Here is a 16,593-nt window from a genome sequence, read left to right on the forward strand (position 1 = left end):
ATCAGTGTTACCTGCTGCACCAGCAGTGCCTCAGCTGGTCTCTGTTGGCCCTGCGAAGTCAAAATCAAACTGTTACTGCTGGATTATACTGACACCAGAAAGCTGAATCACTGAAGGCCCTCAATATTACAGAGCTCACTTTTACAGACTCAGACCTTGAAGGAGTTTAGCTTCCTCACACAATCATATGCACACACTTTAGGTGTTTGTGAGGGGTTGGTCACCCTGCAAGCAGCAGTGAAAATCTTTAGGATACTGAGGAGGAAGATATTTCCTAGAGGTGCCTGCAGCATCCAGCACCTTACTGCTAGTGACACGGAAGTTTAAATATCACTCCTTGCCAGCAGTGAAATATTTTCTCTACATGGTAATTGTATAGTCACTTCAAGGTGTAGTGAAACATTCTGGGCTCCTACCTCAGATACCGCTCTGCACAGAGCTAAGGAAGTGCCAGTGCTGATGCTGATGAACAAACACAGCCAGCTCTGCTTATTACAGACAGTTCTGTAGTTAATAACTGCTAAAACAAATCCCAGTGAATCTAGTTTTACTATCCCAAATGCAAAGCCAGGATACTGAAAGACAGTCAGTGTCAAGAGTATAAAACAGGCAACTTGGCTTCCTATGCAAATAAAAGTGAGCAGATTCAGAGATTGGCAATAGCCAGAAGAGTAGTAGAAACCTTTTGCAAAAAAAATGTTTGCTCTATAAATTCTTTATAAGGTCCCTAGATACTGTGGTACTGACTACATTATAAATGCATAAGAGATCCATTAAGAGAGATGGGGAGGGGGGAAAAAACTGACAAATTAGGTTTTTATAGCTGAAAGCCATAAAGATTTCTTCTGCCTTGCAAAAGAGTAGAAAGATTTTTATCCTTAGACAAAGCTTACTTCTTTTCTTAGGAAAAAAAGGATACTTCTTAGGAGGAAAGAAAGGGACTGAAGAAAAGGAAGAAAAGAATGAAGAAAACAAAAAGCCAAGAAAAAAAGTAATGTTGTCAGATGGGGCATGTTCAGTGCTGCAGCCAGAAGAATGGGAATTGGGACCTAGAACTAGAGAAAGGCTTCAGAACTGATCCGTTTAGTTTCTTGTGGAGGCAACCTGTGTAACCTCACACCAGAAGTATTCTGTGGCCCATCCTAACAAACGGACAGGATGGACCAGCAAGTTTCCATTCTGGGCTTGTGTCCTGGCACCATTGCACATTCTGAAAATGGCTTCTAAAACTTACGATGATTATATGCGGAATACAGTGCCTGAAAACAGGTTAGGCTGCACAGCTACAGCTGGCTGAGCAGTGGGGCTTTTATAGTACCAGGGGATACAGTGGATGTTACCTACCCTTGGGCACATTCCCACAGTGTTGTTTGTGCATGAAACACCTGCTGCAGCACTGGAGGAGGGTCCATCTTCTGCACTGGCTTGTGAGGAAGGTAGCTCAGACTACTTAAGATGGGTCTCTGCCTGTGTTTCATTTTTACTCTCAAGTGAGTCTCCAGATGCTTCCCTGGTTGAGGAAACATGGTACCTTCCAGCCTGAATTAGAACCAGGATTCTAATATGAAAAACTGCTCACTAAACTAAATTGTTTAAAGATTGAGCATGTCGTGGTGAGAGATTTGGTGAATGGAGACAGAGTACAGTGCATCCATACATGGATGAGGTATGTGAGCTGGAGAAGGACGGAAAGCAGGGCTGGGAATAGAGCCCTATAAAGGAGAAACATCCTGCTTGTCTTGCATCCAGACATACCACAAGACTACTTGAATTAGGAAGTTAAGTATTTTGTACTTCTGCTTGTTTGGCATAGGTGTGTAAAAAGATTAAAGTGTATAAAACTAAGGTAAGTACCAGGAAGGATTCAGATGATGGACCTGCAGCCTACCTCAGCTACAAATACGAAAGGGCGTTCAGGAGCTTGCCCTTATCTGAACAAACCAGAACAGACTGGTATCACCCACAGACAAGAGGAAGAAAGTTTTTGGACCAGCCTGCTCTTGATGCACAAAAATGTGTATGTGAACATCAGGATTAGCTGTTAGAAACTTGTAATAGATGTAGAGAGTCTTTCAGGCATCTTCACTTTGGGGCAAGCAATTTGGGCATGCTAGACTTAAGCTTAGTAAGTGTGGGGCTCCTGTACATTTGCTTCAAAATGTCTATTGGATATTACAAAATTGTGTTATTTAGAGACAGTTTCTGTGAAAGGGGTAAAAAATACCAGAACCCAGCCATCTGAAACACTAGTACTTTCCTGCAATTGATTGCTGTGCCTCAGGTGCCCTGTGGCTCTTGAGGAAACAAAAGAAATTGATGGCAGCTGGGATGTTGCTACTCACAATTGCACAATGAACTGTTGCCAGAGAAAAGTTAACACCTCTCACTTGTGTACACCCTGGAGAAAAGTTTTGTTGGTCATTGCATGATGCTGGATATCAAGTTGCAGCTGGAGAATTGTTACCGTTGTTCATTTTCCAATTTTTTTTACCCAGCTCTTCACTAAATAACCTTAATAGAGTTAAAATATGAGTCTTGCCAGAGGGTGGTGCAGATGCTTGCATTGATTTGAGAGACCTGGGACAGATTCCTGGGGAAAAGCTGTACCCTGGGCTCTGAGACACAAAGCTAGTAAGATAAGATCAGGATTATTTGAACCATTCTTAAAGTTCATCCCATTTTGGTTGCTCTAAGAAACATGGTGCTGGGCTGGATGGGGCTCTGACCAGTTCCAATGCAGCTGCTCTCATTTTACATCCTCCTTCCCCCTAGAAAGCCCGCTGTCCTCCTGTCTCCACAGTGAGCAAAGTGTGAAACAGCCCCCAAGACCAGCACACTGCTTGATGGTTGCCAGTTTGTAGGAGCATCCGCGACACCAGTTGGCATCTGCAATGTGTCACTTCACAGTAGAGGTGCACTAGCAGGTATCTGTTTGGGGACCCCAGGATCTTTAAGATCCATCAGTAAAGTATTTTCATCTCTGTGCCCAAATTAGATTGTAGGACAGTCAGTGTGTGACCCTAAATATCCAAAATTTTTCTGTGTGCTGGTTTGATCTGTAATGTCAAAACTGAAGTAAATACCCAAAACCAGCACATGAGGAGAGAACGCATTCCCTTCTCACTGTCTCTTGTCTTCTAGTTAGTTACTGCTCCTTGTATTTCTAGTAAACTTAGGATGGTTTTAGTTGGGTTAGTTAGAGTTTTGATGTCTTCAGAATTTATTAGGCATTCAGCTTTAGACCACAGAAAGAAAATGAGTCAAAACCACTCACAAAGCTGTCAGTTCACACTTCATTCCAGCGCATCCATCTTTCACTTCTCATTTATTTACGTGGTAGCATTTCCCACAGCAGAAATCCCCAGTGTGAGTGCAGGGCTTAGATACAGCTGCTATTCAAGCTATCACAGATTTACCCCAAACCCCACTCAGACAAACCATAATGAGAATGGCACCAGCAGAGTAACCACTGAGCTTGCAGGCAGCTGTGTGAAGCATCCCAGTGCTCTCATGGGAGCATCCTATATCTGTAAAACTCTGGACACCCAGGTCACTGCTTCTGCCTACAGGTTGCACAGTCTAATAAACACTGATTTATTTACTGACTAGTCAAAAGGAGACCTAACATACCTCAAATGCCCCTGATTTTGTGGGATATGTAGTAGGACCCAGCTAGCACTTTTCCACCAAATGTTATACTGACACCTAAACAAATTCAACTCCACTTTCAGCCCTCCATTTGGGTTTCCTTAGTGTACAGCCACATCCTCTTCCTTCACCTGAACTGTGTACAGCCTCACATGCATTGCACAGCAAGGCTGCACCTTCAGGGCTAGAGAAGAGCTGCCTTCTGGAGAAACACTGCTGGCCATTTCCCCTGCTGCAGGAGGAGGGGGCACCTGCCCCAGAGCCCCCACCTACTACCAGTGCATAGTTTGAAGGTGCAGTGCTGCCCACACCTACCATTCCAACAAGGCAAGGTGTGCAAGGGTTTCTGAGGCCACCAGCAAGGCAGGACAAGGTTGATGAACTCTGAGAGTGGCTTTTGGTGGGCACTTGGCCTTCAGCCAGAGCCAGCTGGACACAATCTCCTTACAAAGCTCAGGCTTGTGGGTATGATTAGACGAGACCTCCAAACACAAGCACTACATAAGAGCTGGAAGGGGAAAGAGACTTTCCTATTTAACTCAATGACAGGTTCCAGTACTCACTGAGGCCATTGGAAACTGGCCTTGATTGCCAACACTCCAGCTAAATTCAACATTATTTTAAGATACTTGGGATTAGGTTTCCCCACTCAGGAGAGTGTGATGCTCCTGAGTACAGCACATCACCTTTATGGGTGAGCCAGCACACCACACCGTGTGAAATGAAACACTTCTGCCGTGACGACTGGAGAAGATGCTCCACCAGAGACTACGGTAACAGCAGGTGGGAGGTGCTGTTCTCACTGAGCAGCCTCAGGAAGTGAACTGTGACCACCCACACCATCGGGGATGAGCTGTAAATACCAAGTTTTGGGTAAAAAAGAAAATTCCTGTCTCCTTGCCAAACAGCTGTTGATTTAGTAGGGCGAGGGGTGTAAGATTCCAGAAGCAGCTTGTCCTTGTGTACAACAACAAAATCCCATCCTGTACAGCCTCATGGTGTTCACAGGAGAACTAGCAGTGAGTACTTACTTCCCTCCCTTCATCTCAGGAAACTATGCATGAATGCAAGCATGGGAAGCTGCATTTTAAATGTCAAAATATGCTTTAAAAGCTTCATCTCAGCTATACTTTTCCAAATAAACCAACTCTTAAACTGGACTCTGAAATCCAGCACTAATAATTAAAATGTTTTTCACCAGTGACATTTTGCACATCAGGAAAAGCTCATCATTTTATTTTGAATTGGCATTTGCATATTCAGTTAGTCAAATCTATTTCCTCTCATGATTAAGCATGCTGTATAATTTATATTCTTCCCTGTAGTGTGACACAGCATGTGACTCAAAACTTGCCTTCATAAAGATACTCATGAATGCTGAAGCACAACAAATGCAGAAAAACATGTCACATTCCTATATGCTCAGACTGGAGGAAAATAGCTGTAGTGCCCCCTAACTTCAGAGGACTGGGTAGTGTCTTTGATCTGAGAGAGAAATATTTGCCAGGAAATACCAAGAAAGTTCTCTCCACTTGTAATTTTGTGAGTTTGAAGAGTGTTGAGAGAAATGAGCTGATCACACTGAGAATGTAGCAATTTCTTATAAGAGGGACAGCAACCTCAAAGACTGTTTTAGGCTACTTTTTCATGGTTTTGGTTGGGGGTGGTTTTTTAATACTGAATTTGCTTTAGGAAATGTGCCAAACTTATACTTAGAGAGTTGCTCCAAAAGTGCACATCCATCACCGTAGGGTTTTTGCCCTGTACAGCACACGGAAAACAAAAACAGAGCCCTCTACTTCATCAAGCATTTAGAGGGGTATCACATGCCCAGCCACCTTCTCCCTGTATTTAAAACTTCTTCCACCCTAACTCAGACTTCTCAAACTTTCACTAATTGAAAAGTAAGCCCCTGGCAAGTATAAAATTTTAATATTAACTCACCCGAGACATCCAGTAAAGAAGAAAAGTTTTTAAAGAAATTGAATCTGAGGAAAGGATAATTGCTGAAGCAATCCCTGGAGTAAGTGGAAACCTTTGCAAACCAGAACCCAGGTGCTAACCATGGGCTTAGAAGCAACTCTGCAGTGCTGGGGCAGCTGCAATGCATTCTTCACAGGCCTAAGCCTACCAGCCCTCAATGTCAGCTGTATGTGTTTCTCCACTTCTTAGCATGCCTTAATTTCTTATTCAGATCAATTTCTCTAATTCTAAAATGATTCATAATACCAGGCAATGTCATTATATTACAAGACAGCTTAATTTACAAGTTCATTCTGTGCCAAGAGCAAGGCAGCAGAATCCCTAATTCTAAATAAGACCTATTTTATGCCAAATATCCTTGCCAAAGCTCTCTAATGAGTTGGCACCAAACGGCTTCACAGGAACATCCTACTGTCAGCAGTGTTTTGTGTTTTCCAGGCATTACCAGCACTGTATGCCAACTCTTTTTCCTGCATGTGATTGTCAGTTTGTTCTACCCTTCTCCAAGTAGTAAGCATGTGAATTTCCTCTCTCAGCCACTACACACACTAAAAAAGCAGGTCACTTCAGTATATTGTACTTCACCTTTGTCATCTCTGGAAATAGTTAACACTACTATTAAATACATATATATTGAAGCAGTTCTGTGACTGATAGACAAAGTGGTCAGTGTTGGAGTATGAATCACAAATGCCAGCGTAACACCTCTCATGCATACACAGACAGGAGAAAAAACAGTGTGAGATTCAATTGCTTCAGGTGCTTACATGAGTTATCCTGAAGACTGTGTAGCCCGAATGCTCTTTGCATGTGAAAAAGCTGGGGATGGCCACTTACTGGCCTAGTAGGAGCTGAGAATAGAATACTTTAAGGCCTCTCTTGACAAGTATTTTCCTCTAAGGAGGAACCAAAAATTAAACCAAAACACTGCTTTATCTCTATTTATTTAGTCATAGTGAGACAAATTCTAAGCTAGCTTATTACAAAACTGTCATTAGAAGAAACTTTTCCTAAGAAGTAACAGAATAAACTCCAGAAAGAATCCCAGTGTCTCTCCTCATTGCCCAGCAAATACAGCCCATCCCTGCAGTAGCAAGATGTACTGTCCCAGCGTTTTAACATTACAGGTAGAGTATTTTTACTGATGAGTAGTTGCACATATGAATTGGTATGTTTTGTACTGTATTGCCATCCACAGGCATTGACAGCTGAGTACAACAAAACTTTTAAGAAGGAGAAACAAAGACGGAGAAATCATTTCTTTGGATGCAGGGGGGATGAGTTCCTCACACCTGTCCTAACTGAAGAACCTCCTAACAGGGCAGATCATGTCTCTAGAGATACAATAAAAAGCCAGCAAAGCTGGGGAAGCAGCACACCAATACCTGGCTCTTAAGTTCTGCAATAAGCCAGTCACTCACACCAGGAACCTGCTACTTCTGCTCATCAGCCAGCACTTGAGCCTGAGCTGGTTACTTGCTGGCTGGGGGTGGGACTGGCCTCTGCTGATGTAAAGAAAGTTCAGCTGGTGCAGGTAGGACATGATACGATTTCTAAAGGGTGGAAGCAATTAAAGAACTCTATTTTCTCCTCCTTGCTGTTCCATTGTGTCTGTGTTTTAGTAGAGTTTAGTGCAGGATTGTTTAGTGCAGTGATATGTTTGTCAGCATTAATGCCCTCTGCTGTAAAGCACCTACTTCTTCCCTCAGCTTCATTAACTGCTCTAATGGACAACTTTCCCCCTGAAAGACCCACCTTATCCTCCACTTCCCTGATCAACAAAGCCTTGTCCTGAATGGCTGATGAACTAATGTCTAATTAGCGGCAAGGTAAGGATGAAGTATGAATTTGGAAAACCAAAAGGCAAGTTGTAAGGTTGGAGACTTCTATTTAACAGACTTTAGTATTAGGATTATACACTTGAAGGCACAGAGGTAGAAATTGTGAGCAACTAGAAAGTTGCTCTCTCCAGATGAACTTTGTGCTGTCTCTGATTGAGGCTGTCAGATCCCTGCCATGATGGAAAGGGGTTATTTTTAATAATCAATAATTTAAAATAAATTTCAGTGAAGCTGCACCAGTGCTGTCTTCATGCTTTCTGTAATTCTAAATGGCCAGCCCATGAACATCTGGTGAGAATTTAAGATCTATTTTGTGAATCTACTATAAAACATTGCTAGTCTTCCTTTAATAAAATATAAGAAAAATGGAGGAAGATGTCTGTTTTCTTGCTGGTTGGAAAACAATTTTTATTCCTGTGATTTATTAAGCTTCTGGCTTGGATGGGGTTTTTTAAATGCTTTAATATTGTATGCACATTGCTATTAAATGTCATGAATATTGCTATGAAACATAATGAATATTGTAAAATATGGGGTCTGCACAATTCATGAAATGCAGTATATAATTTCATGAAAACTGGGCATGTGTTGTCTTGGAGTATGCCCAACTTAGAACATATTTCACTGGGATCTTAATTATTTTCATTATACACTGGCATCTATATTTTATGAAAACCTCAGAGAGCCTTTTTAAAATACTTTAGATATTTCATGAAAATTGCTGAATATGAGAGGAGAACTTCTTTGGCTGAAAGTTATGTTATTATAGAACTTTTTTCAATTATACACATGAAAAATACTTCTTCATTTTAGAAAATGAAGCAGTGATACTCTCTCGTTTTTCCACGTCTTTTTGTTTATGTGAGATTTTCTTCAGTTGTAACATGGATAACCCCTCATCTTTCTTTCTCTTTCCTACCTTGCAAGATCCTGAATACAACCTTGAAAACACTTGCTGTCTACCCTTTGGAATCATAGAGTGGCTTGAGTTGGAGGGGATCTTAAGGATCATCTAGTACCAGCTCCTCTGCTGTGGATGGGGATGCCTCTCACTAGACCAGCTTGCTCAGTGATCTATCCAGCATGGCCTTGAACACTGCCAGGGATGGGGCATCCACAACTACTCTGGACAATCTGTTCCAGCGTCTCAGCACCCTCACAGTAAAGAATTTCTTTCATATATTTCTAACCTCAATTTCCCCTCTTTCTGTGAGAACCCATTATTCAATTCCTGATAGAGTCCTTCTCTGGCTTCCCTGTAGGTCCCCTTCAGTTATTGGAAGGTTGCTATGAGGTCTCCATGCAACCTTCTCCAGGTTGAACAGCCCTAACTGTCTTAGCCTGTCCCCATGGGAGAGTAGCCCCAGTCTCCTTATCAACTTCATGGCCCACCTCTGGACTTCAACTACTTATTATATGTTTGTTGTTCAATCACTTCCTCCTTTGATTCTTCTCTCCTTCTTGTTCAGAATTGCAAAGAATGACAAAATTGTGCCTGGCAGCAGGAACGGTTCATGTTGCATTACTGTGAAAAGCAGGCAGAATAACGTGAACTTCTTATTTGGGTCACTAAAAGATGCAGTGTCCTACCCCCTTCAGTTAAGAGAAGTTTTTGTCTTCCCTAGACTGGAAACAAAATTTGTTTCCCCACTTGGTTTTCCACAAGTATGCTGTCATATGGTCAGGAGTCCTCTCTGTGTGATCCTGTGGCATACGGCCAGTGGGGGCAGGTGGTTGATTTTTTGTTGTGGACCATTGATCAAGAAGAGCTGACCATCAGCAGAAACAGTTCCCATCATTTCAGCAGGAAAGGGAAGAAGAGCTGTCAGAGGATGCTGGAAGGGGAATGCTTGGGAAGGCCGTGGAAGAAATGTCATGCTTTGAATGGCTGCAGGAAGTAGGTTAACAATTGTCCTGTGGTTTCCACTTGCAGACTGTATCTAGTGTTAAAAAGCACAGATGTATGTGCTCAAGAAGGCAAATGGAAACTCAGTGTGACACAGGCAGATTGATTCCCTCACAGAATGCTGCTGGCATGAAAGGGTATATCTTGGTGTAGCAAAGCAGATGAGAAGGAAATGCTGCCTGGCAGTGTTACAGGTGTACCTTCAGTGTATCCTGCAGATAGGTACAAAGTTCATTCCCCAGTTATAATAACCCCTGTAGGATTCCCTTGTAGAATTGCCTTGTTAGGCAATTAAATGCTCTATCTCTGTGGCGTAATTCTGAGTCATCTGTCATAAGTGCCATCTCAACAACCTAATGAAAAAAGTGAATCAAACTGCTTTAAATAATGCTTTGCTTCTAGATTGATCCATAAAATTGTTTCACTGTAAGATTCTATAACCTTAAATCTAGCAAGTGGCACAGTAAAAACACTCTCAGGGTATATAGGGTGGCTGCTGATGCAGTCTGATCTTGGACCTCTCTCTTGTCAGCCCTGTGCACAAGAAGCTGTCCTCAGCTCTGAGGGCCTGGCTTTGTCAGCAGCTGAGAGAGGCTCACTGTGGGCTGCTCTCTGATGAAATGCCACCCAGCTCGTCGGAACAGTAGAAGTACTGCTGGACATCTGGAGTTTGCCCCGCTTCCTATGGCAATGACACTTTGTAACTCTGTGCATGCACGAGTACCTTGTCAGTAATCAATATAAAATTTTTTTCATGTCAACTTAGAGATGTTAGGTCCCTACAGGTTTCACAGAAGTATGCAGAGGAGATGGAGGGGGACCTTTCATAAGCATCCCTCTTGAATGAAAGGCTGAACCCACTTCAGGTGGTGGTTACTGCATAGAGGAGTAAATACATCATTAATATCTTATTGCCATAGTGTAAAACATGGCTAGTGTCATCAAATCATCAGAGGGTCCAGCTAGGAGATTCAAATCTGCAGGTAACTAATTTCTTTTTGGTTTTGCTACTCATGAAACCTGCTGTTTCAGATATTCTACAATTTCCTTTTACGTCACTGGTTAATAAAATGGGCTAACCCAGATGCCTCTTGGTTCAGGTACCCCTTCATGGGATACTTCACAAGTCCATTTGGAACCTTCCTTTCTTCTCCAAAGTCACAGAAGTCTGACCCTTGCTGGCTGACACAGTGCTGGAGTACCACTGTCATATTCTGTTGCTGCTGAAGCCAGTGATGTGCAGGTAAAAATGCCCAGTTTTCTCCACAGCTGGATAAGGTCTGAAGGCAAAGGACTACTTGGTCCTGTTGTGAAACACGAAAGAAGGGCTGCTGTGCATTAAGGTTTATCTTTGCTGTACTACATCAATAAGCAGCGAACTGAAAGTACCTTCAAAACAAACCAAAGAACAAACACTGCCTTGGCAGTCAGTACACTCTAATTGGTTTGCATTTTTAGTTTGCTGGGGCTTCTTTTATGAGCGGTTGCTGAGCTTAATGTGAAATAAATACCCTTGTGAAAACACATCTTTAGTATTGGATTTGTCATCTCATCCAAAACGTTGCAGTGTCATGGGAAAATAGCTATTTTTGAACATTCATTCTCTATACTACTTTCTTGAACTGTTTTGTAAAGTAATCTTTGGTATCCAGTTGAATGACTTAGTCAAAGCCAAACAGGTATCCTCAGATGGGTATTTTTACAGGGTGGGTAATGGAGTATCACAGGCCCAGCTCAGGAGAGCCCAGAACAGCCCCCATATCTCAGCAGCAGCCCTCTGCTCCCGCAGCTAGCTGCTTCTGTGCTGAGCACCTGCAAAGGAAGCAGGAAGCTGGAGCCTGCCAGTATTATTCTTTACTGACAAAACAAAAAGTGGCTGACAAAAGCTGAAGGTTGGTTTGTGGTGTCTAATGCCCTCCTCAGCGTGCTCAAGGCAGAGTGTGGGACATAGGGACTGAGGTGATCAGAGGGTAAGTGGTTCTCCTACTCTTTAAGGTAAGAGGCCTAATGTCAGGTCTCACAGAAGGACACCAGGTTCACAGGCTCATAATAGATGGGTTCTTCCAAGATCCTGGTACACAGTAAGAGGCAACAGACCTCTATCCCGTATAAATTCAGTTCCTCCTATTTCTCCAGTTTTACACATCTGGTCATTCTCCCAGAGTTGTCCCAACTACACCTTTTCCCATAATTTGTCTTTCTCTTCATTGCAACCCCAAGTTTTCTCTTCCCCAGCTTTTGATCCTATAGCCTCTGCCCGTGGCAAACACTCACAGGTAGTTTCTTTTTGAATTATCTGACTTGTAACTCATACAAAGCAGATAATTTAATGGGCTATTTTCTTTAAGTAAAAAGAAAAGATAGACAGACAGTTTCCTCCAACAGCCCTTTCTAAATTCAGCACTTTGAATTATTTCTGTCCATGAGAAGCATGAACGTTACATAAACCGGATGGTGTTGCAGTTCAGTGGCCACCCTGTGTTGCCACCAGAGTCATTGTCAAATGGAAACTTTACAAGGCCAAATTTTATTGTCCCAAGAGACCTCCTTCAGTGTCTCTAAAGAGAGAAGTAAGCCCTCCAAGCAGGTCCCTCAGAAGTGTGCAAGTGCTTTGCTCTGGCTGTGGTAAGTGTTGAGTAACTAAGAATATTTGGGACATAAAGAAATTAATGATTTTCAGTTCACATATTCACAAAAGATGGGGCCTTCACTGGATAGCACTTCAAAAGTCCTGTTTTATGAAATGGAAAATGAATCTGAGGACTGCTGCCTATTTTAAGTCACAAGTGCTATTCCACGTAAATACAGGACATGGTAGATTTCAAGGTAGTCTTGAGTACATGTGTGTAATTTAGACTTCCAAAAAACCACTCTTTACATTTGAAGGGCATATCAGCTACATTCTAGCAGTCAGCACTGTAAGGTGAGCTGCAGATGAAGCTGAAGACTGTAATTCATGAATGCACAGATTACCTATCACAGTGACTTAACCTCTCGGAAGGTTAAGATGCCCTGCTTCAGGTGTGCCTCTGCAACAGCTGCTAAAATGTCAAAGATTTACAGAGAATACCCATGAAATGCAAACCTTCAGTTGATGGAACAGACACATCTGAGACCACAATAAAAATGGAAGAAGCAGGTCACAGAATAGGAGCAGGACAAGTCTCTGCAGTACAGCAACAACCTGGATTACTGAATTTTCCCTTGATTTGCTCACATTTCAACTTTTCCACTTCCTCTCCTGTCTCTTGATTTGCATTCCTTCCCTGTGTTCAGCAGATGAATTGGAGTCATTTTGGCCAAGATTTGGTCCTTCTCACTGCCCCTCAATTCCTCTTCCTCCATATGCTGGTAATCACTCCATTGCCCAAAAGATACATGCATTTCAAAAAGGTTTTCTCGTGCCTACAGAATCTCTGAAAACTGGGTCAGGTGTTTTAGTGGCTAAATTGAAGAATTTAAATACCATCAGTTTAATTAAATTAGACATGTAATTTTATCTTCTTATTCTATACAAACCTAGCTCAGACCTACTGTCTTAAGATCACTTCCTCTGACTGCATTTTCTGAGTGCAGGCTGACTTGGGATTCTGTCCAAAATTGCTGCAATGTAGTTTAAAATTTCCCATCTGTATTTCTGAGATCCCATCTGGGACAGGTGAGGATGAGTACAAGGTTGTGCATCTTCAGGACATATCCTGGTAGAATGCTCAAGCATGAACCAACACATGCAGAAAGGCAGCTAGACTTAACTTCACACTGTGGTATCCAAGACCATTATGATGTTATAAGTTAGATTAAAGCCTGAAATTTAACAATAACACTAAGATAAAATCCTTTCACTGTAAATTTTACTGCTGATATAAAAGAAGCTAAATACCTGAAAAGATGTCAGGTCTGTTAATTTTTTGTAAGTATTCACAAAAGCATGAAACAGATAACTATGCCAAAATTCAATTAAACTGTTCTTTTCTTTTTCTTTTCATTTACTACAGGTTTGCCACATAAACAAAACTGGTTTCTAGTCTGTGAAATAAGGACAGTAGGAGCTTTATAATGTCAAGGTGAGAGCCATGCAAGCATAGCTTCAGAAACTGTTCCAACTGGAGCATACAGAGATCTCTACAGCAAGAGCAGGGAGTGTACAGAGGGTGTTAACGGAGTAGCCACAGTAGTTATCTGAGTTATTTATACTGAGAAAGTTAAAATAAAATGCTCTGATGCTACAATAATGTTTCTTTTTAGCAAACTTAAATAGCATGTGATTGATAAGAAAAATATGTTATAGCCTTTGTAAATCTGTTTTCTGGATATTATTTTTTTCTCTGAATGAACAGAGGATCACGATTTTGCTGCAGTATGGTCATAATTTTGCATGTTAAAAATGAAGTATGCTCATCTAGGCTTGGATAAAAATAAGTGACTGACATGATTTTCTTGATTAGTATCATCATAGGTGGACATCTATGTCACAGGAACGGTTAAATGCAGTTAAAGATTCTGAAGTTTTTTTGGTAAAAATCTTCCAATTTCTATCAAAAAGAGAAATTTGCAAACAATCTATTTTTTTTTTAATTAGCAGCATTTCTAAATACTGTAACAGTGCCACAAATAAAAATGAAATAAAAGGAAAAAAATGTTTTAATGCTTTGAATATAATGAGTATAATGCTTTTGAGGCCAGTTTTTCAGGACTGCTCAGCTTCCCCAAGCTGTGAATGAATAAACAGCATTCAGTGCCTCCTTTGGAGGATAGGTCCCACAACATACAGGCTGGGAATACTGTAAAGCACTAGCACCTCCCAGAGGATGTTGATTGCTACCAGCTCCATGGCACCCCAAATAGTCTGTTGTCCCAGGTAGCAATCTCATTTTAGGGGTGCAAGTGTTGATACGGGTGTGAGTTAGGGTGTGACATACCTTGCAAATACTACACAGGAAGATCTCAGGTGAAGCCCTCACACAAGATGCAGTCACACTGCCTTCAGTCACAGCCAGGGAATAACTTTCTGGTGAAACAGAGATCTTCCCAGTCCAAGAAAAAGGTGTAAGAGCTTCAGAAACCCAGAGCATTCCACTCATGTTGAATCAGGAGTATAAAGCAGCCACTTCAATTTCTAAATGGAAAATGTTTTAAAACTATTTGGTACTGAGAAATTTCAGAGGAACTTTTGATATTCCACCTTACTTGAGTTATAAGTCATAACATTACTTTTGCAAGAGTATGAATATGTCAGAAGCTGAATCCTCAAACTTTGAAGCAATTAGGTTAATTAAATTGTGTTTAAAACTGGTGTGTGAGTAAGCATAAAACAATCCCTGTCCAGAACTAAAACTGATACATATTACTGCAGGAAACTTGTTTTATTTTCCTGGTAATGACTAGACTCAAAACAGTAAAGTGCAATTATTTAGAGTGCTACAATTCTACAGTATTAAAAACCTTAAAATCTTCACCAGATTATCCATGCCAATATTCCAAAAATTATTTCTTTTAAAATGCTCTATGATCATCTTACTTTAGCTGACTGCTGGCACTGTACCACATATGTGTCAACATATTTTCCTCTTTTCTTTTTAATCAGATGGATCTAAATGAAAACATAGGCTTGATGAGATTGATGGAGTATTTATTACCTAACCATGAACTGCAGGAAGCATATTCCATGGTGAGATAACAAATACTTCCTGTTAGAGGATGATACTTCTAAGAGTAAATCTACTAACATTTAAGAAAGTGCTCTAAGAGCTTTGAAAGCCAGCAAACCCCAAATGATCCAAAAGAGTTCAAAGGAATTTGTTCCTTCTTTAACGTCAGAGAAACAAATTTTTCATAATTCAAACAAAACATGGGAACATTCCTTTCCTATAGTCACTGATTTAAATAGAAATAAGATAGGAAACCTGAAATACAAGGTGTTATATGCTGAAAGAATATGAGTTCACAAGAGCTGTCTCAAACTTGAAGTTAGGTAGAAGAATCAAAACCCTAATGCTAATTAACCAAATCACATGCTTGAGCTAAATTGTAAAGCAGTATGAGCTTATAAATAACCCCAGAAACCATACAAGTGTGCAATTGCAGAATTTTGGTACCTCCACTGTGTGTCTTCAGTGCTGAGACCCAAAATTTAAATTCCTAAACACACATTCAGCTGTTGTCTATGTCAGGAAGCATTAAACTCCTGTTTCATAAAAGAATGTAGGTGTCTAAGGTGAAATTTAATTCAAACACATGTACTTAAATCCAGCAGTGGCAGTCAAAACAACAGACCCCCACATTTTTACAGTACAGGAGATAGGCACAGTTCTTCCTGACAGAAAACAGTGAAACAATTCAATCATAGGGCATTAAGCTGGAAGCCTTGCCATATAAAACACACTCTTTCTTTATGGCCCAAAAAATATTTAAGTATTCCATTTTAAAGAGGAACAATTTCAAGTAGAGATTGCGAGCACTCCTTCAATGAGGAAAAATTCCCTTCTTCAGGAGTTATATCCTGTGAGTTCAAATCCTCTTCAGGGAAAGGGAGGAACTGAAATGCTTCTCCAAGGTCTGAAATGAGCAGCCTGAGACACAAATTCAAACATTTATCATTGCAAAACATTTTGTTTTTCTTGATGCACTTCTAAGAGTATTCCAAAGTATATGAATTTTTTACTTTCAGGGAAAAATACTTTGTTTAGTAAATGTAAAGTTATGAGCATTTATCAGCGACATATATATATATATATATATATATATATATATATATATATATACCCTTGGAAAAAACACTTGATTTTTCAAAAGAGAGTAAATGAAAGATAAGCATGCTTCCTACCGAAACATTAAACCTGCTTTAAAGTAAGACCCCCAGCCTTCATTTCCTCTAAACTGAGAAATGCAGAATGAAATCTCATCTTAGTGCAAGTCAAGGGGAGGAGGTCCAGAGGACCTCAGAGAGTCAGAGTAAGCATGTATGTCAAACAGGTTGCATTAAGCATTGGCAGATGCCAGGCAATATGTGCAGAAAGGAACAATGTGTTGAATTCTGACTTTATATCTCACCAAAAAGAAATCTTGAGATTAAAACTGCAGTTCAGTGTGCTGTGACAAATTAGAATGCAAATAGTCTTAGAAACAGCAAAGATGCTGAGAGAAGAGTGTATTTCAACTTTTTTTTGTCTGTCACTGAGCTTGTCTCTTACAAAACTAATCTTGACTCACTAAGTG

At 40.8% G+C, this 16,593-nt stretch overlaps 1 long non-coding RNA gene across 1 annotated transcript; it reads left to right on the plus strand.

Moving 5' to 3' along the window:
* The first annotated feature begins 7,022 nt into the window (after positions 1-7,022).
* LOC136290162 (uncharacterized) lies at positions 7,023-9,939 on the plus strand. The gene is made up of 3 exons (XR_010721013.1): positions 7,023-7,165; positions 7,341-7,460; positions 8,400-9,939. It is a non-coding gene; the product is annotated as an uncharacterized lncRNA (long non-coding RNA).
* Positions 9,940-16,593: the final 6,654 nt, after the last annotated feature.

This window comes from Chamaea fasciata, unplaced genomic scaffold, assembly GCF_029207755.1.
Source record: "Chamaea fasciata isolate MVZ Bird 193981 ecotype frontalis unplaced genomic scaffold, bChaFas1.0.hap1 SCAF_5, whole genome shotgun sequence".
Taxonomy (NCBI): domain Eukaryota; kingdom Metazoa; phylum Chordata; class Aves; order Passeriformes; family Sylviidae; genus Chamaea; species Chamaea fasciata.